Source organism: Pelophylax lessonae (assembly GCF_965119305.1).
Source record: "Pelophylax lessonae genome assembly, chromosome: 4".
Taxonomy (NCBI): domain Eukaryota; kingdom Metazoa; phylum Chordata; class Amphibia; order Anura; family Ranidae; genus Pelophylax; species Pelophylax lessonae.
The window spans coordinates 453,226,683-453,252,164 of record NC_138771.1 but is presented as its reverse complement, the minus strand read 5'-3'; positions in this window follow the sequence as shown (position 1 = coordinate 453,252,164).

Here is a 25,482-nt window from a genome sequence, read left to right as displayed (position 1 = left end):
ACACCACACAATAAAGCATTGTATTGTCTGTCTTAAACTTCTCCCAGTCTCTTAAGAACTGACCACACTGGATAGGAGAACCTTTCTGACTTGGTCTTTGGTACTCACAGCCCCTATACAGAGGACCAATTAGGGGGTCTGCCTTTTGGCTCCTGATCATCTGCTGTGGAGATATGGAGCAGTTCTCAAATGACTCTAGCACTCCCCTCCTAAAATCAAATTGTAAACTAAATCAGGTGTAGCTAAAGCCTTATTAATGGCACACAAAGCCATTTGACTTTCATCTGTTAGCAGCTGTGGTCACTTTGATTAGCTCAGCATGAAAAGAGCTTTACTGGAACATTTCATTCCCTGTTAGTGCAACTGAAGCAAACAATCAACTATGAATGACAAGGCATTGTCAAAAGATCTCTGGGATAAAGTTGTGGACAGGCACAAGCCAGGAGATGGATACAAAACAAATTCTAAGGCTTTATCAATGCCTAGAAGCACAGTGAAGTCTATTATTAAGAAGTGGAAGGTATTCAGTACAACACAGACCCTCCCTGGTTCAGGATGTCACTCCAAACTGGATGACAGAGCCAGAAGGAAACTGATCAGAGAGGCTACAGAAGAGGACTACAGCAACTCTGAAGCAGTTGCAGGAATTTATGACAGAGTGGTCATTGGGTGCAGGTGACAATATCACAAATTCAATAAAGGATTAAAGTGTTTGATATACAAGACATGTTAGCAAAGTACCGACATCCCAGTTGAATAATCAATTTGTGGTAGAAAAGGACTACCAAAAAAGGTGGATGGGGGCTCGAGGTGTTCGAGCCTTCATCCAGAAAATACATGGAAGGCCATGAATGAGCATAGAAAGGAGAGAGGTGTAGAGAAGGGGAAAAAACAAAAGCTGGATAAGAAAAGGGGGGAAGAGAAAAAGAAAATGAAGAGAAAGAAAAAGGGAGGGGGAGAGAAGGGGGACAGGAGGAGAAAAAAGAAGGAATAAAGAAAAAGAGGAAAGAAAAGGAAAAAGAAGAACAAAGAGGCAAAAATAGAAAAATTAGAAAAAAGAAGAAAAAAAGGGAAACAGAACAAAGATCCAAGAAAAAATGATGAGGGCTGGTGGGATTTTAATGGTACCGTAGAAAAAATCATAGAAGAGGTGATAAAATCAAGTATTTTATTTATACATCATTAAAAACCAGGTAGGGGAAGACATTTGTATGTGTATAAAAACATATCAACGGGTACATACAATACAGTAACAAAGGTATAGACAATAGGCGATGATAGATATATAGCTCATCCGGTGTGCAAGACCTCGGAGAATTAACCCAACATGTTTCGCAGCCTATTTGGGGCTGCTTCTTCAGGGGTCTGTAACATGCTATATAAGAAGAGAGTTTTAATAGACCTATGTAGAAACAAAACAAGTGATGAATAAACAAACAAGATACAACTTAATGGTTAAACATGCACATGCGGCTCCTGTGTGTACAATGCACAGCCCATCACCACAAATCGTCACCCAGCAGTGCACCAAGGAGGAAGAGAGCCCGGGATCCCCACAATACGTCTTACCCACGGATGTGGAGGAGAAATAAGACAAGGATAGTCAAATGGCGTATGTGTTGTGAACCAAACGAGGCACCCAGAGGGATACCAATAGGGTTCGAAAAGTAAAAAGAGAGAGAACACCAAAAATTTCCAAAGGAATATCCAAGGGAAGTGTTTGCTGAAGCAGGTAAGAGTAAAAATAAGACTTAAAAAGGCAATAATTTACCTTCAATGGTACTGAATTATATATGACTCGATAATGAGACAGAGTGATTTGTAACCCAAAAGCTCCTATCTCTAAAGAGAGAAATATAGAATATATTTAAAGACATAACTACTCCTAACAAAAAAGCAACTTAGGAGGACAAGAAAGAAAGGGAAGGGGAAAGGAGCCAGAGAACATAAAAAGAGAAAAAAAAAAAAAGAAAAGGGTAGAACAAAAGAAGCAACACAGGGAAAGAAAGAAATGGGAAAAAATGGAAAGGGGGACAAAACACACACCAAACATAAAAAAAAGGGAAGAAAGAAGGGGGTGGGAAAGGAGGGGGAAGGAGGAGAAACAAAGAAGGAAAAGCAAAAAAAGAAAAAGAAGGAAACGAGAGAGAGATGGCTACCTCACAGAGAATGCTGATAAATTATGGAGAGGCCGATGGAGGAAAGAGCAGCTAAGCATCTACAGATACAGTGGGTAGTGTCTAGTTGTCATGCTCGTTCTGAGGTACGCCAAGGGAACCACCTACAAGTATCCAGATAGAGTTGACCCAGTAGCACAAAGCACCTAATGGGGAGATACAGAAATAATTTGAAATTGAGACATAGCCTGAGGGTTCGCATGATAGCAAACCTCCGGGCATGGCCATCAATCAAGCAACAGACCTCCGGGCATGACCAACGACACGTACTTACCCACATGTATTCCGATGGAGAGCATGGCCTTCTCACAAAGGTATAAAACGCCAAACCTCCCGCTTATATACTACCTCAACCCGACGCCGGACGCACGTCATAGACATGCGCCACGGCGTGGGTCAGATCCTCAACAATGCGCGCACCGGAAGCGCGCATAGTGCTGCACTGAACTCGGCCGCACCACGCAGCCGCGTGCAGCCATGGAGAGCGGAAGTGGAGGTAATCATACTTCCACATCCCGCGCCTCCACCCGAGGATCACACATCCGTGGGAAGCGAGAGGAGGAGCCAGGGCTCGCCAGCCTACCATAGGGGCAAAGCAAACCAGGCGATCAGAGGGGTGGATGAGCGTGCATTGCAAATAGAAACAGAAGGAGCCAAAAGAGCATGTGAATGGATGAAACACAAACAAAAAATAAATTACCATATAAACAACAAAGTATGCAAGAGAATACACCTAGTGCAACAATCGATGCAGTATATATAAAGCACTCCATTTAGTAATAACGTGGCGATCCGTGGCTGGGAAAAAAAGAGAAAAGGGGGGGGGGGGGAAATTCTTCTCTTCTATGATTTTTTCTACGGTACCATTAAAATCCCACCAGCCCTCATCATTTTTTCTTGGATCTTTGTTCTGTTTCCCTTTTTGTCTTCTTTTTTCTCATTTTTCTATTTTTGCCTCTTTGTTCTTCTTTTTCCTTTTCTTTCCTCTTTTTCTTTATTCCTTCTTTTTTCTCCTCCTGTCCCCCTTCTCTCCCCCTCCCTTTTTCTTTCTCTTCATTTTCTTTTTCTCTTCCCCCCTTTTCTTATCCAGCTTTTGTTTTTTCCCCTTCTCTACACCTCTCTCCTTTCTATGCTCATTCATGGCCTTCCATGTATTTTCTGGATGAAGGCTCGAACACCTCAAGCCCCCATCCACCTTTTTTGGTAGTCCTTTTCTACCACAAATTGAATATCACAAATTCACCACACATGAGGTTTATATGGGAGGGTTGCAGGAAAAAGCCACTCCTCAAAAAAGGCCACATGCAGTCACAACTAAGCTTTGCAAAAACGCACCTTGAAGAGTCTGAGGCCACATGGAAAAAGGTGTTAAGGTCAGATGAGACAAAAATGTAATTATTCGGCCTCAACACCAAACGATATGTCTGGTGGAAATGCAATACTGTACAGCTCACCATCCAAATAACACCATTCCTATAGTAAAGCATGGAGGTGGTAATATCCTGTTATGGGGGTGTTTCTCTGCAGCAGGGACTGGAGAGCTTGTCAGGATAGAAGGAAAAACGAATGGGTCAAAATACCTTCAAATTCTTGAGGAAAATCTGCTGCTCTGCCCAATGCCCAAGTTGTCAATGGAAGAAGGTTTACCTTTCAACATGACAATGACCCAGTGGTTGAAGGAGAAAAAGGTGAATATCCTTACATGGCCTAGTCGGAACCCAAACTTAAACCCCATTGAAACTCTGTGGAATGACTTGAGGACTGCAGTCCACAAATGGTTACCATCAAATTTAACTGAACTTGAGCAGTTCTGCAAAGAAGAGTGGGCAAATATTGCAAAGTCTAGATGCGCAAAGTTAGTAGAGACATATCCCAACAGACTAAAGGCTGTAATTAAAGCAAAAACTGGTTCAACAAAATTTTGACACAAGGGGTTGATCCTTTTTCCAACTCAGCGTTTCTGGTTTTTATTTTTTTCTGACATGTTGGTGTTATATCTTTCACTTGGGTGGTATAAGTTGCACTGAGTGAATACAATTGGATAAAACATAAACTGTGTCCGTCTTCATTTCAAGCTGCATTTCAGGCTTAAGTTCAGGTTGTGAATATTTTAAAAGGGGTTGATTCTTTTATATAACCACTGTAGATACACACCAGTATAGAAATAATACAAGCTTTATATATATATATATATATATATATATATATATATATATATTTATATATATATATAAGAAGAGATTAACCACTTCCCGTCCGCACTATAGCTGAAAGACGGCACAACGTGGACCTTAATTGCCGGGAGGGCGTCCATGTACGTACTCCCGTGCATAAGCTGCCTGCGCGCTCCCTGCGGAGTGTGTGCGGCTCGCTCTGTGATCAGCAAGTCCATGAGACTCGGCTGATCCCAGCCCCTTACCATGTGATCAGCTGTCAGCCAATGACAGCTGATCACGTGATGTAAACAGCAGCCGGAGATCAGCTTTTTTTTCTCCTTATGCTTGCATAAAAAAAGCCGTTCACCGGCTGCTGTCAGAGGTACATCGGTCCCGAAGAGAAGAGGATCATCTGTGCCCCAGTGCCACCTACCAGTGCCCACCAGCGCCACCTACCAGTGCAGGTCAGTGCCAATCAGTGCCCCAACATCAGTGCTGCCTATCAGTGTCACCTATCAGTGCCCATGAGTGCCACCTATTAGTGCCCTTCAGTGCCACCTACCTGTGCCCATCTGTGCCACCCATGAGTGCACATCAATGAAGGAGAAAATTACCTGTTTGCAAAATTTTATAACAAACTATAAAAACTGCTTTTTTTTTGTCTTTGTTTTTTTACATTTTCTGTCTTTTTTTGTTTGTTTAGCAAAAAAATAAAAACCCCAGTAGTGATTAAATACCACCAAAAGAAAGCTCTATTTGTTTGAAAAAAATGATAAAAATTTAATTTGGGTACAGTGTCGCATGACCGTGCAATTGTCATTCAAAATGCGACAGTGCTGAAAGCTGAAAATTGGTCTGGGCAGGATGGGGGTTTAGGTGGCCAGTAGGCAAATGTTTAATAAGAGTACATACATCCAATGTGGAAACAGATATTATCAGCAAAGGACCTGAGACAGTGGCAGAGCTACCAGGGTAGCAGCAGTTGCACTTGCGACCGGGCTCTGGCATTCCGCCATTTTGGGGGGCCCAAAGATGGCGAAATGGTGCTCGGGTTCAGACAGGCTCGGTCACGTTTCTAGAAAGGAGGAGGTAGGTCAGCAGACAACTGCACACACCAACTAACAATCCTGCAACTATAGCTGGCCTGGACCGCACATCTCTCCCTCAGCTCTCCATCTCCAGGAGCCCGACCTTTGCCAAGCCAATGTCTTCATTGCTGGCACCATTTTGTGGAGGTCTGCCCATATACACAGAGTGGTGTTGGTCTTCAACAAATTGGTGCCCAAAACCACAACTATTGGACAAGTGGTATTTGTGATTGAGATGACAAACTACACTGAATGGGCGGGTGATATGAAGAGGGGGTGTGGGAGCACCCAGAAGAGAAAAGGATGATAGATCAAAGCCAAGGTCTGACTGAGCCTGTCCTGCACCCAAGCAATGGAGGAGGTGAGGTCAGTGTGACAGCTCCAGCCAGGCCACACAGAGTCTATGAGGGGGTTACTGTGGTCACCAGAGTCCCCCCACCACATCATACCCTGTACATAAAATTCTGCAGGATTCCCCTCGGTGCAAGGCAGAACTCTGTGGACCCTGATGTAAAGGGGAACTCTAAAGGAAAAGGGAATGCTGCGGGCCATGATGTAAAGGGGAACACCGCTGTAGACTCTGATGTAAGGGGAGGGGCCACCTTACATCAGAGTTTCCCTTTACACCAAAGTCTTTACCATTCCCCCTTACATCATGGTCTGTAGTATTTCCCTTTACATCAGAGTCCCTGTTTTACATCAGGGTCCACAGAGCTTCACCTTACACTGTAAGGGGGAACCCTGCAGACTCTGATGTAAAAGGGAACTCTGTGGTCTCTGATGTAAGGGGGGATGCTGCAGGCTTTGGTGTAAAGGGGAACTGATGTAAAGGGGGACCGTGGTCACCAGAGCCCCCACTTTACACCAGAGTCTACAGCTTTCCCCTTTACATCATGGTCCGCCACATTTCCCTTTACATCAGAGTTCCCCTTTACATCAGAATCCGCAGAGATCTAATTTTATTCAGGGTACACTTTAAGCGGGATGTAAAGGGGAACTTTGTGGACTGTGATGTAAAGGGGAACTATGATGAAAAGGGTAACTCTGCAGACCCTGATTTAAAGGGAAACAAAAGGGGAATGCTACAAACCATGATGTAAGGGAGAGCTCTGATGTAAAGGGGAACGCTGCGGACTGCGAATATAAAAAGGAATACTAAAGACCGTGATGTAAGGGTGGGGGGGTCGGGGGGCCCATTTTGTGCTCTTGCACCGGGGCCCTGAAGCTTCTAGTTACCCCTCTGACCTGATAAGAGTCCTGGTGGAAATTGTGCATATATACCCGGGTATATATAGTTAATAATAGAGATACCTCCTCCCCAAGATAGCGGAATATTGGCAAAAGATGAGGCAGTTAATAAAAGATATAGTAGGAACTGAGGTTAAGGACGATCCATGGGTGTGTTTATTCCAAAATGTTAAAGAATTGATTAAACAATACAGAAATACATTAATCCCTAGACTGCTGGTGGCGGCCAAGGGAGCAATACCAAAGAAATGGCAGGAACCAGAGGCTCCAACAATCAAAGAGTGGTTTAGGAGAGTGGAATTTATACAAGAAATGGAATACTTAAGTCATAAAGATAAAGGGGGATTAGATAGACATGAAAAGATCTGGGGGATTTGGAGAGAGTTTAAAAAACTAGAAGTTATATTGAGGAAATGAAAGGGATTGTATACCAGCGCTATGGAGTTGTACTGAATCAGGCTCAAATGGTGGTGTAAGCTGCCTCCAACCTACCTCTGAGGCAGTAAAATAGAAAAATGCAAAAAAGTTGGACCCGGCGCTACCACTTTAAGTCGTGCATGTGCAAATTAGAAAAGTGCATATAGTGCTAAAAGTGCACCCAATAAGATATAAAATATAAAATATATATATAGTATATAAAGTGCTACGTGCTATTTATGGGCTGTGCTTAGTGTGCCACATTGTAAACATCATATGTTGTACATATAAAGTGCCGAGTGCTGATAATGCCAAGAACCACGTGTAGTGATTAAGGAGACAAATAAACAAGCAAAGTTATGGCGTTGGTGGATGCCCCACCAGAAACACCGCTGCTTACCACACTCTCTCGGCCAATGTCTCGACACTTCCTGGTCACTAAAATAAAGGATAAGCCTCCATTGCGTAGCATATGTTATGTCAACCAAAATAACGTAGCATCCACTCACAGTTAGGGAGTTCACTTTCAGCTTGAGAGGTGTTCGCCGGACCGCTTCCGCGTTCCACCGGCTCAAACCACCGTTCCCGGAAGTGACGTATTGACGTACACAAACCACGCCCTACGCGTTTCGTCATACGCTCCAGATGACGTCGTATGACGAAACGCGTAGGGCGTGGTTTGTGTACGTCAATACGTCACTTCCGGGAACGGTGGTTTGAGCCGGTGGAACGCGGAAGCGGTCCGGCGAACACCTCTCAAGCTGAAAGTGAACTCCCTAACTGTGAGTGGATGCTACGTTATTTTGGTTGACATAACATATGCTACGCAATGGAGGCTTATCCTTTATTTTAGTGACCAGGAAGTGTCGAGACATTGGCCGAGAGAGTGTGGTAAGCAGCGGTGTTTCTGGTGGGGCATCCACCAACGCCATAACTTTGCTTGTTTATTTGTCTCCTTAATCACTACACGTGGTTCTTGGCATTATCAGCACTCGGCACTTTATATGTACAACATATGATGTTTACAATGTGGCACACTAAGCACAGCCCATAAATAGCACGTAGCACTTTATATACTATATATATATTTTATATTTTATATCTTATTGGGTGCACTTTTAGCACTATATGCACTTTTCTAATTTGCACATGCACGACTTAAAGTGGTAGCGCCGGGTCCAACTTTTTTGCATTTTTCTATATTGAGGAAATGATAGAAGGCTGAGGTGAAGTAATAGAGGAAAGGCAACGAAGACTATTGGCAACAGGGGTGGGATGCGGGGAGCAGGTGGGAGCGAGGGGAGGGATTGAAAGGGTGTTTGCATCTTCTATGCTGTTTCTTTTTATTTTTGCCTCTTCTTGAGTATATAAGGAGATATGATGTAACTGTATGAAGATGTAATTGTCTGAAATAAAATAAAAATTAAAATAGAGATACCTCCAGGTGAATGTTGCAGCAAAGTCCAGTAGCAGGGGCCACTGAAGATGATATGACATCTGTCTTTGAATCTGAGATCAGAAGACAAGACCTGAGGTCATAGGCAGATGGGGCAGGAGGTTCACACATAATATATTTACAGGCATTTACAAATTCAGGCAGTAGAGGGCAACAGATCCCTACAGTTCCTTAGCCTGAAAAAAATGTAAATGTAGACAGTCACAACATCTAAGCAGGGCCGGTGCTTCCACTAGGCAAACTAGGCATCCGCCTAGGGCGCATTGCAACCTAGGGGCGCAGCCATGAGTTGGAACTCTCTGTTCATCATGAATGGTCCTTGTGAGCTGAGGGGAAGGGGCGGCAGTGGGGGAGGAAGAATGGACAGAGGAAGATGCCAGGTGTCTGGGGCAGTGGCTGAACTACCAGGCCCTGGCTTTCCACCACTGTTGGGGGGGCAAGAGGCAGGAAGGGAGCCCACAGAAGTGCTGCCTGCATGATGATCCTCTTTGGCTGGAGCTGAATGGTGTAAACCCTGGGCAGGAAGTGACTCTCTGCACTGAGCTGGTGGGCAGCCATTCATTTCCCTGTGTCGGTATTAAGCAGGGAGCGGAGGAGAGCTGAACCTCACCCCAAGCTTGGCACTGGAGGGTGGCACCTTTACTGGAGCAGAAACAACGAGGCACCGGAATGGTCTGAGGAGGTTTGGGATTAGGGATGTGCGGAGTTCTCGGACTGCTGCTTCTCCCTTCACCAGGAGCCAGTTGGAGCTGTGGTGACCACTGTGGTCCCGAAGAGGAGCATCCTAGAAGAAGGAATCAGCAGGATCACGGTGAAGGAGGGCAGAGTTCGGGCCACTCTCTTCATACCACCCAGTGAGTGTCCCCAGAACAGGGGATCAGGGTCCCTGGGTGTGACATGGAGGTTCCCTGGTGTGAAAGGGAATCAGGGTCACCACGTGTGCCATGGGGGATAGGGGTCACCGGGTGTAACAGGGTTTTCGGGGTCACCAGGTGTGCAATGAGGAATTGGGGTCCCTGGGTGTGCCATGGGGGACATGTTGTGCCATGGGGGGTGTGACATGGAAGAACATCAGGGTCCCCAGGTGACATGGAAAAACACTAGGGTCTCTGGGTATGACATGGAGGAACATCAGGTTCCCCTGTTGTGACATGGAGGATCATCGGGGTCCCTTGGTGTGGCAGAGAGGGACATTAGGGTCCCCAGGTGTGACATGGAGGAATATGGGGGTCACTGGGTATGACAGCATAACATAGAGGAGCCATCAGATCAGGGTCACTGGGTATGACATAGAGGAGTTTTTAACCCCTTCCATTTTTATTTTTTTGGGGGCGGGGGGCGCAAGTAGCTGGTCTTGCCTAGGGCGTAAATAGTCTAGCACCGGCCCTGCATCTAAGAACTGGTAAGCTGCAATACATTAGATCAGCGTATCTCAACCTTTTTTCAGTCAAGGCACCCTTTAAAATTATGCCCGATCTCGAGGCAACCTGTTCTTTAATTTAAAAAAAAAATATTAAAGTAATAGCTCTACATAAATAGCAACATCCACACACACGTAGAACAGCCAATGTTAGAAGTGATTTATTCTTTCAAAGCAGAGACACCCACTGCATACTGGATCTGACTAGTACTGCAATGTTTCTTTCCCTCAATCAGCTAATGTGACCCCAGTACTGTTCGAAAGGGGCAGAGAAGAGTCTAACAAAAATGCTATGCGGGCACCCAATGTCCTTTCTATCAAACCAATGACGCCATTGGTTGTTAGGATGCCAGCGTCTGGAAGGTTATAAGGGTGCACAATGAAAACCTGTGACTTTATGCAGCTTAAAAAAACAGGCTTGATTCATCAGTTGGCTTGTATACAATTTTGGGGCAATTTTTAGGCATTTTTGTTCCAAGGCACCCCTGGAGAAACCGAAAGGCACCCTGGTTGAAAAAGGCTGCATTTGATTTTTGTACTAGGGTTTAGATATCCTTTAATGATAAAATATGGAGCTTTCTTTGGAAATATATTTTCATGATGACTTGTAAAATTGCTGAAAGATACACTTTAGCAGGGGGGGGTCTTCAGGTAAGCCACTGTTCTATAAGGTTGATTTACTAAAGGCAAATGCACTGTGCACTTTGTGAAGTACAGTTGCGCTCTGCAAGGGCAGTTGCTCCACAGTTTGGTAAATGAGCAGAAGCTCGGCTGACTCCCATCATCCAATCATGTGCCAGCAAAAGTGTGTTTTTTTATTTTCCTTGCACGTGATTGGGTATTCTTTCCAAAGTGAAGCTTTGGAAAGAATACCCAAGTATTAGGTTAAGTAGCTTTACCTAAGCTCTGAAGCAACTGTCTATTTGCCTTTAGTAAATCAACCCCTATGCTCCAAAAACTAATGATGTCCATCTGTGGTGCTCAGAAGCAACAAATCAGCTTTCCTGACAGACTCCATGGCAGCTTACGTGTGGGTTAGTCCCACCTCCTCCTACCTCATAGGACCCTACTCCCATAAATTTTTACTCCGTGCCAGAGGCCGTGTTCCTTTTTTGTCCTCCTCCTGAAAGGATTATAGTCAAATCTTACCTCATGAAGATTCCCGATTCAGGCCTGGCGGTCTGCACGTTGGATCGAGTGGTGTCCCCTTCATGTCCAGCACGCCCTAGCTATTAGCGGGGTAGGACACGGGCGTGGAGTCAGTTGCCGGAAGAGCTTACAAACCTGGCCAATGGCAGGCAAAGCGACATTTGGCCAATCGTCCCAGCTATTAGCGGGAGGCCCATTAATACGCCCCATCATGTGTGCAGCCGTGGTGTCCGTATGGTCCAGGGCCTGGTCGTGGAAGTGGTGATATATCCTGCTTTACATTCTATGGCAGCAGTTTGTTTTTGTATATTCTCCTGTTGTTTGTTACTTATCTCTCCCTGGGTTCTAGTTTGGCTGTGGGATGCATGGCGTTCCATTCCACGTCCTTCTCCTCCACTCCACTGCTTCCTGGTGTCTTCCAGGCTCGATCTGAATCGATGCTTGGTTCACACAGGTGGGGGGGCGGTGCCTTCCAGGCTCGATCTGAATCGAGGCTTGGTTTGCACAGGTGGGGGGGATGGGGACGGTGACATCATTCCAGTAGCAAATTCAAATAGCTGTTAGTTTCAGCTATCTGTGGGTTTGTTCAGCAATGTTTCCAGCGGCTTCCCCGTGCTCTGCAGGAATCTTTAAAGGTGAGAGATGGCTGTGATTATGCTGAATAGGCTTCCTGCCTGCTTTCTGCATGTCACTCATTCATAATCTCTTGCAGTTTCCTAAAGTGATATGGATGTCTCACCGCCCCCTGGTGGACAGCCCTTACATTACAGGTAAGATTGGTTTTATTCCTCTCCCTGTAATGTTTGGGGGGGGGGGGGGGTTTCTGCTGTTCTGTTGAGTCTTTATTTTCTTTCCTAAAGCCCTTCTAGGTCTGAAAGACGTCACTCAGCCCGTGAAGATAAAGATCCTCCCAGGTCGCAAACGCGGCATTCATCATCAATCATCATCGGTCGTCCTCTAGGCGACATGGTGAAGAGTCTGGAGCTACTTCAGGACACCACCACTCTGACAAAAGATCCTGATGGAAAGTCGCTCTGTGAGCCCTGTTTTGCACATGCTGCAAACAAAAGGGAAGACAGCAACCAGCAGATGGAGTCGCTGGTCAGGCGAATAGTTATGGAGTCCTTAAAAACCTCGGATCCTGCTCGTGCTGGAACTTCCTCCCCCAGGATGGCGAGTACTCCGGCTGGTTAAAATATTCATATCCCTGGGCCTTCCCAGCACAGTCACTCCTCATCTGACTACTCTGAGGGTGAGCTTGAAGCAGACGACCCTGGTGCGGGTTTTGACTTTGCCATGGTTCCCTCCTTGGTCAAAGCTGTGAAGGAAGCCCTGAAGTGGAATGAGCCGGTAGAGTCACCCTCTAAACAGAAGAGGTATTTTAAGCACCTCTAGAAGGAACGCCCTTTCTTTCCCCTGTTAGGGGAGGTCGGCGAAATTCTTACAGACGAATGGGGCTGCACAGAGAGAAAAAACTCTCTACTCTCCAAAGTGAACAAAATGTACCCGTTTAAAACGGAAGAGGTTAAACACCTGGAATCTGCACCTCTGGTGGATGCAGCACTGATGCGTCTGGTGCGTCATGTCACCCTTCCGCTTGAAGACACAGTGACCTTTAAGGATGGCCTTGAGAGACGCATTGATTCAGACCTCAAGCGCATCTATGTGTCAGCAGGAATGGCATGCAAGCCAGCATTGGCTCTCGCAGTCCTGTCTAAAGCAATGGAGGTGTGGACAGACAGTGTGGACACAACACTCAGAAGCGTGTCGGAAGAAGTCGCAAGAAATTCGCCAATACATGAGCTGAGGCTGGCGGCTGTTTTTTTTTTTTGGGGGAGGCCTCCCTAGACATGGTCCGCCTTGCGGCACGGGTAATGCTTTCATCGGTTACTGCAAAACGGGCTCTTTGGTTACGTCCTTGGTTGGCCGATCCTGCTTTAAAACAGGCCTGGTGCCGAATTCCATTTGAGGGGTCCTTCCTATTCAGCAAAAAGTTAGAAAGCGCCGTTTCCCATGCCACAGGTGGTAAGTCGCGGTTCCTTCCCCAGGATAGGCGCTTGCTGGACCAGAAGAGGTCTCAGCCCAGGCAAGGGGCTGATCGATCAAGGGATGCTCGCCTATATAAGCCTGGCCGTCAATTCCGAAAGAACTGGAGAAGACCGCAGCCTTCAGGACAGAAAGCACCCAGAGGAGGGTCTTCTGGTGGTCGGGAGGCCACGAAGTCTTTTTGACGTTGTGCCTGCCCAGGCGGAGCAAGTCGGGGCTCGGCTACTATGCTTCCAACACGTCTGGGCAACCTCGATAAACGACTTCTGGGTCGTCAAGACAGTATTAACAGGCCATTCCTGGAAATTCTGCAGTCCGCCCAGACTGAGGTTCATTCCAACCTCATTGCCACAGTCAGAAGAGAAAAGACAAGGCCTTCTGTCTTACGTAGATCTGTTGGTGGCTCAAGGCGCAGTGGTTCCAGTTCCAACCAACGAGAAGTTCCAGGGTCTATACTCCCCTCTCTTCTTGGTTCAGAAAAAGAGCGGTGCTTGGAGACCGGTCATAGACCTCACGCACCTGAACTCTTTTATCAAGAAGGAAAAATTCAAGATGGAGACGCTATTCACTATCCGTCAAGAAATACAACCGGCAGACTGGCTTGTGTCAATCGACCTCAAGGACGCCTATTTCCATGTGCCAGTGGCAGCAGATTACCAGAAGTTCCTACGAATTCGCAGTAGATCAGAATCATCTACAGTTTGTCTGTCTCCTGTTTGGGCTTACTACATCGCCGCGGGTATTCTTTTTCTTCCAATAATTTTTATTCAAGAATAACAAGTGAACATAGCATCAAAATACAATAATGAAATGTTGAGAAAGTAACATATCTTGGAGAAATAGCAATAATAATAGAACAAGGCAATCAAAAGAATGAAGGTTTTCAGTCCATACGGCAACATTCCCAAGAGCTAAGCAGTACAGAAAACACTAGAAATGTAATGGCCAATGAGAAAACAGGAAAAGTACATTTAAAAGTAACAGTACGGCCTCAAGAATAGCATACCGGTCTGCCAGCTCTCTTCCCAACAGGGGGGCTAATTTGAACACGGTAAAAAGAAAAAAATAGCACAGGCAAAAGCAGAATACACCTTGTACAGTTCGACAGCTAACTAGAGTGCTATCTCCCCCAACAAACTTAACGTAATAATAAGTAGTTACCTCCCAACAACATGGAAGAGGGGCCACTGGCCCAGAGAAGTACTAGGTAGGAGAGGATCAGGGGTAGAGAAGGAAGGGAAAGAGAAAAGAGAAGAGAATAGGACAGAAAGAAGAGGGTACAGCCAATCCCCAGGAGAAGACAATTAGGTAATCTAATTCAAGGTCACTCCAGGTACCAGTGAGATACCTACATATTTGGCCCAGGACTCCCAGATTAATTCAAATCTGGGTACCGTATTGGTCAGGACACTGACCATCCTTTCTTGGGTCATTATCCAGGTGATTTTATTTCGTATCTTCCTGATGGAGACCCTGGATAATTTCCAGGACCCCGCAATGGAGAGTTTTGCACCCAGTAGAATATAGCGAACTAACGTTTGGGTGTATTTCGGAATGCCAGGGAGCCTCGAATGCAGAAGTGCAACAGGGGCAGTGGTGGGAAGCCTGTGACCGGTAACTTTGTATATCATGTGAAAAATTCTGTTCCACGTGCCTCTTAGTCTAGGACACTCCCACCAAACATGTAGCATAGTACCAGGCATCTGACATCCCCTGAAGCATAAAGGTGAGGAAGAGGGATACATCTTGTGAAGTTTAACTGGTACAAGATACCATCGGGTCATTACTTTTAATCCCGCTTCCATTAAAGGAACACTTCCGATCCCCTGAAAGGAGCGAAAGCCAGCTCTACTCCATTCCTCCATGTCCCAGGTGAATGCCAGATCCCTTTCCCAAGCCTGCATATATGGAAGCTTCTCTTGATCGGATATCAGTGACTGATAGATTATTGAGATGCCCCCTCTCTGCTCTGCAGAGTTACAGCACCATACCTCATAGCTTGTGAAGGAGAAGGGGGGTGTCTCATCTTTCGAAATGTTTGCAAGAAAGTGAGAGATTTGCAGAAATCTATACTTTTCCGATAGTGGCATTTTGAGCTTGTCAGAGCAATATTTAAGTGTGAAGGGGCCCTTGGGAGTGAAAAAGTGTCCTATACGATAAATTCCCTTATCCAGCCACCATTGAAAGGCCTTGATGTCCATACCGGGTTGGAAGGCCGGGTTATGGAATAAGTGTGAAAGTGGTCTCATACGGGAAGTAAGAGAGGAGGACTGCCGTAGCCTATCCCACAAAGCGAAGGAAGAGGACAATACTGGGGACAGTATGGGAGGTCTGAGACTGGGCGGACTCCAGAGAAGGAAATCCAAAGTGTATGAGGGGACTGCCTGCCTCTCGATTTGTATCCAGTCTGGTTTTTCAAATCTAGAGTAAACCACAGAGAGCTGAGCTAGTCGTGCTGCACGATAGTAGAGCCACAGGTTGGGGACTCCCAACCCCCCCCTTCGTCTATGAGTGTATAAAACCTTGCGGGAGAGTCTATGACCCATGCCCCCCCAAATAAAATCGATTACCGCATTTTGAAACTTGCGCAATGGTTCCCTGAGGAGGTGAATTGGGAGAGCCCTAAATAGGTACAGTAGTCTAGGAAGCAGGTTCATCTTAATGGCATTGATTCTGCCTAGCCATGATAAGCGATAGAGAGACCAACTCTGTAGTTCTCCACGTAGGGATTGGTAGACAGCTGGGTAATTTGCTTTGTGTAAATCCTCGAACTTGGCTGTAAGATTAACCCCTAGATATCTGATATGGGAATTATTCCAGAGGAACTCGAAGGAGGATTGTAGGCGTTGGGCCTCCTCCCTTTTAACTGAAATATTCAGGATGGATGATTTCGTTAAGTTAACCCGAAGGCCTGAAACTTTCGCAAAGTCCTCCAGTGTTTTGCAGATATTAGGAAGGGAAACGGAAGGTGAAGTGACGAATAGAAGCAGGTCGTCTGCAAATAACGCACATTTATGTTCTTGGTTGCCACATGTGACCCCCTTGATGTCTGGATTGGATCTGAGTGCAAGGGCGAGAGTCTCAATCGCGATCGCGAAAATAAGAGGAGAAAGGGGACACCCCTGTCTCGTCCCCTTAGAGATTGGGAACGAGTCAGAGTAATAGCCCTGATATCTAATCCTTGCTTCGGGGGAGGAATAAAGAGCCCTAATTATGCCCATGAAGCTTGTGCCAAATCCCCATCTTTCCAGAATTGTGAATAGATATGGCCATTCGACAGTGTCAAATGCCTTTTGAAGATCTATAGAAAGAAGTAATCCTTCCTGCGGATCCCCCCCAGCCCATCCCGACTGTAGTATAGAGATGATGTCGATCGCCCGCCTTACTTGGTCAGGGCCCTGTCTACCCGGGATAAAGCCTACCTGATCCTTATGAACGTACAGATTAATAAAGGACGCTAACCTATTCGCCAGTAGTTTGGTAAGTATCTTTAAATCATTATTTATAAGCGAGATGGGCCTATAGTTGCTAACTTCTCCTGGGTCCTTATCCGGCTTAGGTATTACTGAGATGAAAGCCTGATTGTTTTGCTTGTCGACCGGACTACCTTCTTTAAGGTTGTTAAAGTACCTAGTTAAGTAGGGGGAGAGCAACTCAGAGAATGTCTTGTAGTAAATGTTAGGGAAACCATCTGGTCCCGGTGCAGAACCCAATTTAAGGTCTTTAATCACTCCTCTAATCTCCGCTTCAGAGAAGTGTGCTTCCATGACCTCCTTATGTTGTTTAGATATACTAGGGATAGGCAAGTTGTCTAGAAAGGAATGTAACGCTTGTGACTTGTCGGAGCGGGCATCGCTATAAAGGTTTTGAAAGTAGGTTGCAAATTCCTGCAATATGCGTATTGGGTTCTGGGTTTTACCTCCCCCCCCGATGGACATTTTGGGCATTGCGTGGAGTCTCATCCTGGGTCTAAGTTTCAGGGCAAGTAGTGTCCCTATTTTATCCCTCTGATGGTAGAATTTAGCTCCCTGCCATCTAATGTGCTTCTCAGCCGAGCTGGTCAGAGCCATATTGAGGTCAGCCCTGGTTGCGTCGAGAGCCCTCAGAGACGCCCTGGAAGGTTTACGTTTGTGTTCGGCACTTAAAGCCGCAAAGTCCTTTTCCAGGCTCAATAGGTGAGCCTTCCGTTCCCTTTTGATATTGGACGAAATCTGTATCAGTTTCCCCCTAATGGTCGATTTATGAGCTGCCCAGAGGGTGTCAGGAGAGATCCCATCTAGGTCGTTCAAAGAAAAATATTCCGAAATTGCGCGTTCAACTTCCGTCACTCGACATGGGTCGCTAAGAATGGACTCATTAAGTCTCCAGTGAAATGGGCCCTTAGGGGCGCAGGATCCAGCAATCTTAATTATCACCATCGAGTGGTCCGACCAGACCACATCTTTGATAGATGCCATAACCAGTGAGGGGATCAAGGCCTGAGAGACCAGAACATGGTCTATGCGAGCAAAGGTCTGGTGTGGATGAGAGAAGTGTGTGTAATCTTTCGAGGTTGGGTGTAATTCCCTCCAGCTGTCCACCAATCCCATTTGATTGATCAATTTGGCAATCTGTGAACTACGTTTGGGTGGTTTGACCGTTTGAGAACCCGGTGGCTTGGATTTGTCCAAGCCATAATCAAAAGCCGTGTTGGAGTCCCCCCCTAAAATTACGTGGCCCTCTAGTTGTGGCATAATCCGGCTAAACATATTCTGGAAGAAGTGTGTCTGATTCTGATTAGGCGCGTAGTAGGAGACAAAAGTATACAATAGTCCCTCTATGGTCCCTTTAACAAGAATGAATCGCCCCCCGGGGTCCCGTAGTTCATAGTGGGGGGTGAAATTACAAGATTTAGCAAAAAGGATAGCTACTCCCCGCGTTTTGTCCTCTGCATTAGCTAAAAAAAAATTGGGGTACTTAGCGTGTATAAACGAGGGACAGTAAGATCGGGGAAAGTGAGTTTCCTGGATCATTAAGACCTCTATCCCCCTGCGGTGAAAGTCCTGAAATGCCTTCCTTCGCTTCATGGGAGAGTTGAGACCTTGGGTATTGTGGGAAGCTATTTTGAGGTATGGGGCTATAGTTTTAGAAAGAGACATGAGGCAGGCAGTGTTGGTGCATCTGAAGAATCTTTTCACTCACCCCGTTCCAAGACAATATATCTGGAGTGCAGAGTCGATATTGCATGAGGATCCATTGTAGAGCTGAAGTGGTATGTGATATCCTCCCGGAGACTAGCTGTGAGAAAAGAAGAGAGGCAGTAAGAAAGAGGAACTGGGGAAAATAGGAAAGAGGAGAGAAAGGGAGAGAGAGTGGACCTGCGTCCAAAAAGGACATCCAATGCCGGGTTGAGGTCCACACCAACCCGACAAGGTTAAGTACGGGGTTCCAGCCTCCCGGAAAGGGGGGCTGGAGAGAGTCACGCGAGAAAACCGAAATCCTCTCCCGTGACTGGTGGAGGCGTCATCCGACCACTCCGGCAGGGCTCCCGCCCCATAGAAAAAAATGCTGTAGAGATAAAACAAACAAATGTGGTAAAGCATGCAAAAATAATTGACTGCAATAAACGCACGACCCTCAGGGGCTCCGCTACCCCCCATCTACTCAGCCGGAAGGGTCCCCAAGAGTGGCGTCAGAATCCACTGCTGAGTACATAAATTGGTAGTAGGCTCATGTACCGGCTGCGAATTCCCTCGATCAGGGCCCCCCCCGCAGAGGGGGGACCCGCGCAAGGGGCTGAAACAAAAACAGCAGACATCCAAAAAAAAAAAAAAAAAAAAAAAAAAAAAAAGTACTTGCAGACAAAAGCCAAAAAGTAAACGGAACGTCTGAAGGCCAGTCCAACAGGGTCTAGTCTGAAGAGAAAAAGGAAAATCCATGAAATTCCATAGACATCAATCTCAAACCAGGAGGATGGAGACAGACACATGAGGAGGAACTCCACTGAGAAGGAACTCTTGCTAGAAGCTTCCGCGGCGACGATCAGGGAGGTTTACCATCTTTAGAGCGCTTAAATTTGGATCCATTCCAAAGGGGAGCAATGGGGCTTGATGGGTTAGGGCGTTTTGACGGGCCTGATCCGGAGGAGGATGCCGGGTGATCCGGGGGCTGTGGCAGTAGTTGCAGATGCTGAAGTAGCCTTTCTCCCTCCGTGAAGCTGGAAAAAGTATAGGTCTTATTCCTGTAAGTGAATTTGAGGGCGAAGGGGAAAGCCCACCAATATTTAAGCTCCTTCTGTGACAGAATGGAAAGAAGTGGCTTCAATGTTCTCCGCCGTTGTATTGTAGAGGGGGCTAGATCAGTGAAAACCTGGACTGCGTGGCCCTGACAAGTAAGATTTGGAACCTTCCTGGCTCTGCTGACAATTTCTTCCTTTATCATATAGAAGTGGGGTTTGACCACTATGTCCCTCGGATTACCGTCCCGCCTTGGGGGACCCAGTGCTCTGTGCGCTCTGTCAAGTTCAAGTTTGTGTGCTGGTATATCAGGGATAAGATCCTTAATGAGCCCCCGCACAGCGGTCTGGACATCCGCAATCGATTCCGGCAGACCCCTCAGTCTAAAATTGTACCTGCGAGACCTGTTTTCAAGGTCTTCCACCTTAAGGAGGGCCGAGTCCAGCTGATCCTGAAGTGATTGTATAAGGCTAGTGTGCTGGTTAGTTTTTGTCACTGTCCTGTCAATTTTATTCTCCATGGCTTCCATCCTGTCCCCCAGGTTTTGAAAATCCACTTTTAAGTTTGAGGTAATTTTGTCAGCAATTTGTGACATACCCCTCTCCATCATGATGGACATTTTGAGGAGAAGATCCTCATAATCTGAGTGGGAGAGCCCTCCGGATCCCTCTGTGGCAGGGGGTCTGATGGTGGTTATTGGTGTATAGCAGGCAGGGGAGAAATCCCCCAGCACCCTGCTCAGGAGGGACTCAGTGGAGGCTGGAGAGGGAGTCAGAAGCAGGGGGTTACTCACAGGTCCCTGAGGATTAGTTAGGCAGTGTCCCCCAGTCTGAGTGTCCGAGTGTGGCTGAGCGGAGTCCCCCTCCTCCATCTCCTCACGCTGCAGGGACGGGTCCGCCATATTGGAATGCTCGGCCGCCGGAAAGCCTGAGGTAAAGATCTCCGTTAGGCTTCTTCTGACCCGATCGGCTCGCATGGATCGTTGCCCGCGGGTCCGGTGGAGGTGCGGACCCCGATTTGGGTCTGCTATTGTGCCGCTTCACCGCGCTGGGCGAGAGACAGTGCCGGGATGGCGCGGAGCTCCGGTCCTAAGCGGCCATCTTGGGAGCTACCGCGCATGCGCCTCCGCCGCGGGTATTCTTAAAGGTCTTACTAGCAGTGGTGGCTTTGATCAGGACCAAAGGCGTCCGTCTACACCATTATCTGGACGACCTGCTCCTGCTGTCACAAGACCGAGAACAACTTCTGGTACACAGGTCTCAGGTAATAGCCACTCTTCGCGAGTTCGGCTGGTTACTGAACATGGAGAAGAGCCATCTGGAGCCTACCCAGTCGTTAATATTTCTGGGAGCTCAGTTCGACACAAGTCGAGGCACAATTTCTTTGCCCCTCGAGAAGATCCCGGTAGTCAGGGACAGGGTACGCCTAGCTATGACGGCCACTCACCTTCGAGCATCTCAGTGTCTAAGATTGGTTGGGACCATGGTAGCCACGACTCCAATGGTGAAGTGGGCACAGTGGAATATGCGGCCTTTCCAAGTGGGGTTTCTCCATCAGTGGCGTCCAGGAGATCAAAATCACCTCATTCGCATAACATCATCAATGCAGGAGAGCCTTCCATGGTGGCTGCAGAGCAAAAATCTCCTCAATTGCCATTCCATCATGCCCATCTCTTGGATCACAGTTACCACGGATGCCAGCAACACCGGATGGGGTGCCCTCTGTCAGACAGAGATAGCCCAGGGCAGCTGGGATTTCCAAGCTCACAGGGTAGTGTCAAATACTCTAGAATTGCGAGCCGCGTTCTGCGCTCTGAAAGCATTCCGTCACCTAATACAAGGGACTTCTGTGATCCTGAGGATGGACAATACGACCGCGGTCTCCTATGTGAAGCGACAAGGAGGCACTCCCTGTTGAAGGAGGTAGATCCAATTTTATATTGGGCCCAGAAACACCTGGTCAACCTCACTGCAGTGTTTCTTCCAGGGGTACAGAATGTTCAAGCGGACTTCCTCTCAAGAGTCCGCTTGGACAACAACGAATGGAGCCTTCACAACGATGTCTTCCAGTGGCTCACTTCTCTGGAATTTCACCCAGAAGTGGATCTATTTGCATCTCCATGCAATCACAAGCTTCCGAAGTATTATGTGAGGTTCAGTTGTCCCCAAGCCTTTGGGACGGATGCTCTGACAGACCATTGGAGATTCCACAGGGCATATGCCTTTCCCCCAGTTCCTGTCATTCTCCGGTTCCTGGCGAGACTCAGGATGGAAGATGTGGAAGTGCTAACAATAGCCCCATACTGGCCGAACAGGCCATGGTTTCCACTGCTGATGCTCCTCAGTTTTCGGGATCCAGTTCCTCTACCCATCAGGCCGGACCTTCTGTCCCAGGGAGCAACTCTGCACCCATGCGCGGCTCATCTGCACCTGAAGGCATGGTTTTTGAGAGGGAAAGGCTGGAGGCATTAGGTTGCCCGAGTGGGGCAATTTCTACTCTCTTAAGTGCCAGAAGAGCGGGCACTAACAAGGTCTACGGAAGGATCTGGTCCAAGTTCATGGATTTTGTTACCAAGAAAGAGGGGTCATGCAATGACCTGAATATCCAGCATATTCTTGGTTTCCTGCAGTCGGGACTGGACCTACCATTATCCGTTAGCTCACTACGTGTGCAAGTTTCTGCTATTTCGGCCTTCACAGGAACTTCTTGGGCGTCTCATCCCCTTGTTCGTCAATTCTTTCGGGGAGCTTCCAGACTCAGGCCACAGAGGAAGCCAAGGTTCCTTAAATGGGATCTTCCACTCGTCTTGAACTTCCTTTCTGATGTCATAAGAAGTCACACAGAGCAACTCTCCATTAAAGATCTGTCTCTGATATTGGCCTTCTTGGTTGCCGTCACCTCGGCTAAAAGAGTCTCCAAGATTAGTTCTCTGGGTTGCAAAGAACCATTCCTGACCTTCTTCCCAGATCGTGTGGTTCTTATCCCCATGTTGGGATCACACCCCAAGGTGGTCTCTGTTTTCCACGAGAACCAGGAGATTGTCCTTCCAACATTCAAATCGTCAGATGATCCGAATACACATCCATTAGATGTGGGTGCAATTCTGAGACTGTACCTGGATGCAACAGCTTCCTTCAGGCGTTCAGATTATCTATTTGTTCTCCTCCATGGAAAGAACAAGGGCTTGCGGGCCTCTTCAAGATCCATAGCGGCATGGATTGTTCAGACCATCCAATGGGCATATAAGGCTAAGGGCTTGGCTCCTCCAGAAGCGGTGACCGTGCATTCGACAAGAGGGGTGTCCACATCCTGGGCGGCTTCTTGTCATGTGGCCCCTGAAGTAATATGCAAGGCGGCATCATGGTCTTCCATTAACACTTTCATGACTCATTATTGTATTGAGCCAGCTTCATTGTCTTCTGTTAACTTTGGTTTGCAAGTACTGTCTGTTGATGGTGCAAATTAAATTTCTTTTGGCCAGCAGTTTCCCACCCTTGTGTGTTTGGCTAGTTATTTCCCACACGTAAGCTGCCATGGAGTCTGTCAGGAAAACGGAAAATTGTTATCAAATACTTACCGTAATTTTCCTTTCCTGATGGACTCCATGGCAGCTGGAGTCCCCTCCCATCTGCTGGAGTAGGCTATTTATGGAACACGGCCTCTGGCACGGAGTAAAAATTTATGGGAGTAGGGTCCTATGAGGTAGGAGGAGGTGGGACTAACCCACACGTAAGCTGCCATGGAGTCCATCAGGAAAGGAAAATTACGGTAAGTATTTGATAACAATTTTCCGTTTTCCTTCCCTGACCATTGGCAATTATAACACACTGAAGTGCTATACACAGGATTTCATTTTGATTAGTCCTTTTACTTATGTAACTAGTAAAAGAAACTCTGTTGCCAGACCTTTTTATTTAACCACTTGCCGACCGCTCACATTGAGGTCCGGTTCACACTGATGCGATGCGGGAAGGCTGCGAACTCGCAGCCTGTTCCCGCATCGCACATGCACCCCCGGCAGTTCACACTACCATATGCGATACGCTGGGGGTGTCAATGTAATCTTAACGACACCTCCAGTTTGATCGCATATCGCAGTGCGATCGTGCAGTTCGCACAGGATCGGATCGCACAAGTGTGAACCGCTGTGCTATCCGATCCTGATGCGGCTGCAAAAATGCCTCCTGTGCGTGTTTGCTACGGGAGCGATGCGAATTTAGCCATACAGTTTGTATGGCTAAACTCGCACCGCACAGCTGATCGCATGTAATGTCGGAGCAGTGCGCTCCGACATTACATGCAAACCCCGCACACGCACAAGTGTGAACCGGGGCTCAGCGTACTGCGGCAAAGTGGCTCGTTATCTTCCAGCGACGTAGACCTACGTCGCTGAACTCCTCCCCTTGTGGGGCTCGCTCTCGCTGTATTCAGACACAGCGGGAGTCGGACCAGGGGAGGAGAGGTGATCACCGCTGCTCTTCCCCGATCGTCGGGGATCGAGTGAGGAGATCCTCCCGCTTGAGGGGAATTTCATATAAAAAAATGTGAAAAATACATTTTGGCCTAAATATATGACAAAAATTGAATATATTGGATATTTTTTAACTGTCAAAGTAGAAAAATATTGTTATTTTTTCAAAATTGTTGCTATTTTTTTATTAATAGCGCAAAAAATGAAAAGCGCAGAGGTGATCAAATACCACCAAAAGAAAGCTCTGTTTGTGGGGAAAAAAAGGACGTAAATTTTGTTTGGGTACGGCATTGCATGACCGCACAATTGTCATTTAAAGTAGCACAGTGCCAAGTTGAAAAAAGTGGCCTGGACGTAAAGCAGGAAAATCCACCGGTCCTAAAGTGGTTAAACAACAATCTTCTGTGACAAAGCAGGGCTGTGTCATAGTGTCAGAATGGTTAGAAGTAACCAAGGGTGCTAACCCATGTGGTTGAGTGGCTTTGGGATGTTTGTTATGAGCTGTGAGAACTGCCTTTGCAGTTTTCTTCAGGATTGGTAAATCCTGGTATGGGTTCTGGAGCCCAGAGTCTTTGTTGAGTATTAGGCAGAGCAAAGCCTCCAGCCCCGAGTACATGATTTGCAACCAGCACTTTCATTGGGCAGGTATGCTCAGCCCCTTTAGTATAAATGGCGGCTATAACCCAGGGCTTCACCCTCTCAACGAGACTATTAAGCTGCCAGGGGGGTGTGGGATGTGTGTCTGTTTGTACAGACCAGGCCAACACCTAGAGATACAGTTGCTGCTCGAGCAGCATGTGAACACTGCCGGGTTCTGGCCTGAGAGTCTGTGTTCTAATAGGCTGTGAGCCAGCATTGGCTGAGGCTATTTTTGCTTTGAATGCTGTATAGCGTTTATGATACTGAAACCCCTGTGTGGCCATCCTTATATAAGGAAATTTACTTTTCAGTAAAAGTGGGCAAAAAGCCCTGAAACATTCTTGATTGGCTGGACTGGAGTTCATTAAAAGTGCTACACTTGAGGTAAACTCTCACACTTCCCATAAATTAAATATGCACTTAGCATATTTTTTTAGGAATACATTTTATTAAAGTGTTACTAAACCCACAGTCTGTATATGCAGTAAAGCATGCTTGTTATACTTATTGTGGAACCTAAGGGTTTAATCCTCTGCAAAAGGCTGTTTGATCCTGTCTTCTCGGATCCTCCCCTTTTTCCACTGTCCCCAATCCATCTGCTGATAGATGTCTTGGGGACAAGCTGCACATGCTCAGTTTGGTGTGTGTTGCTAGAGAGTTTTTTTTTCTTGGGAGAGTGCATGTGATCAGCACAGAGCCAATCAGCACTGTCCAGACAGAGGGTCAGGGGTCCTGCAGCTTCATAGGATAATCAGGGAAGAATGAAAATTTCTCCTACAAGCTTTAACCAATGCTCTGCTGGACACTAATAGAAGTCAAAAGACTGCTCTAACTGATGATGAGAAAGGTATTTAGCAGTTTATACTGCATTTACTAAAACTATTGTATTTCCATGTTCTGTGTACTGTGGGAGACCAGATATAGTGAATTCAGGGTCCTGGCTTTAGTAACACTTTAAATATTTAAACTTAAATGCACATACAAAAAAAAGACTCTATAG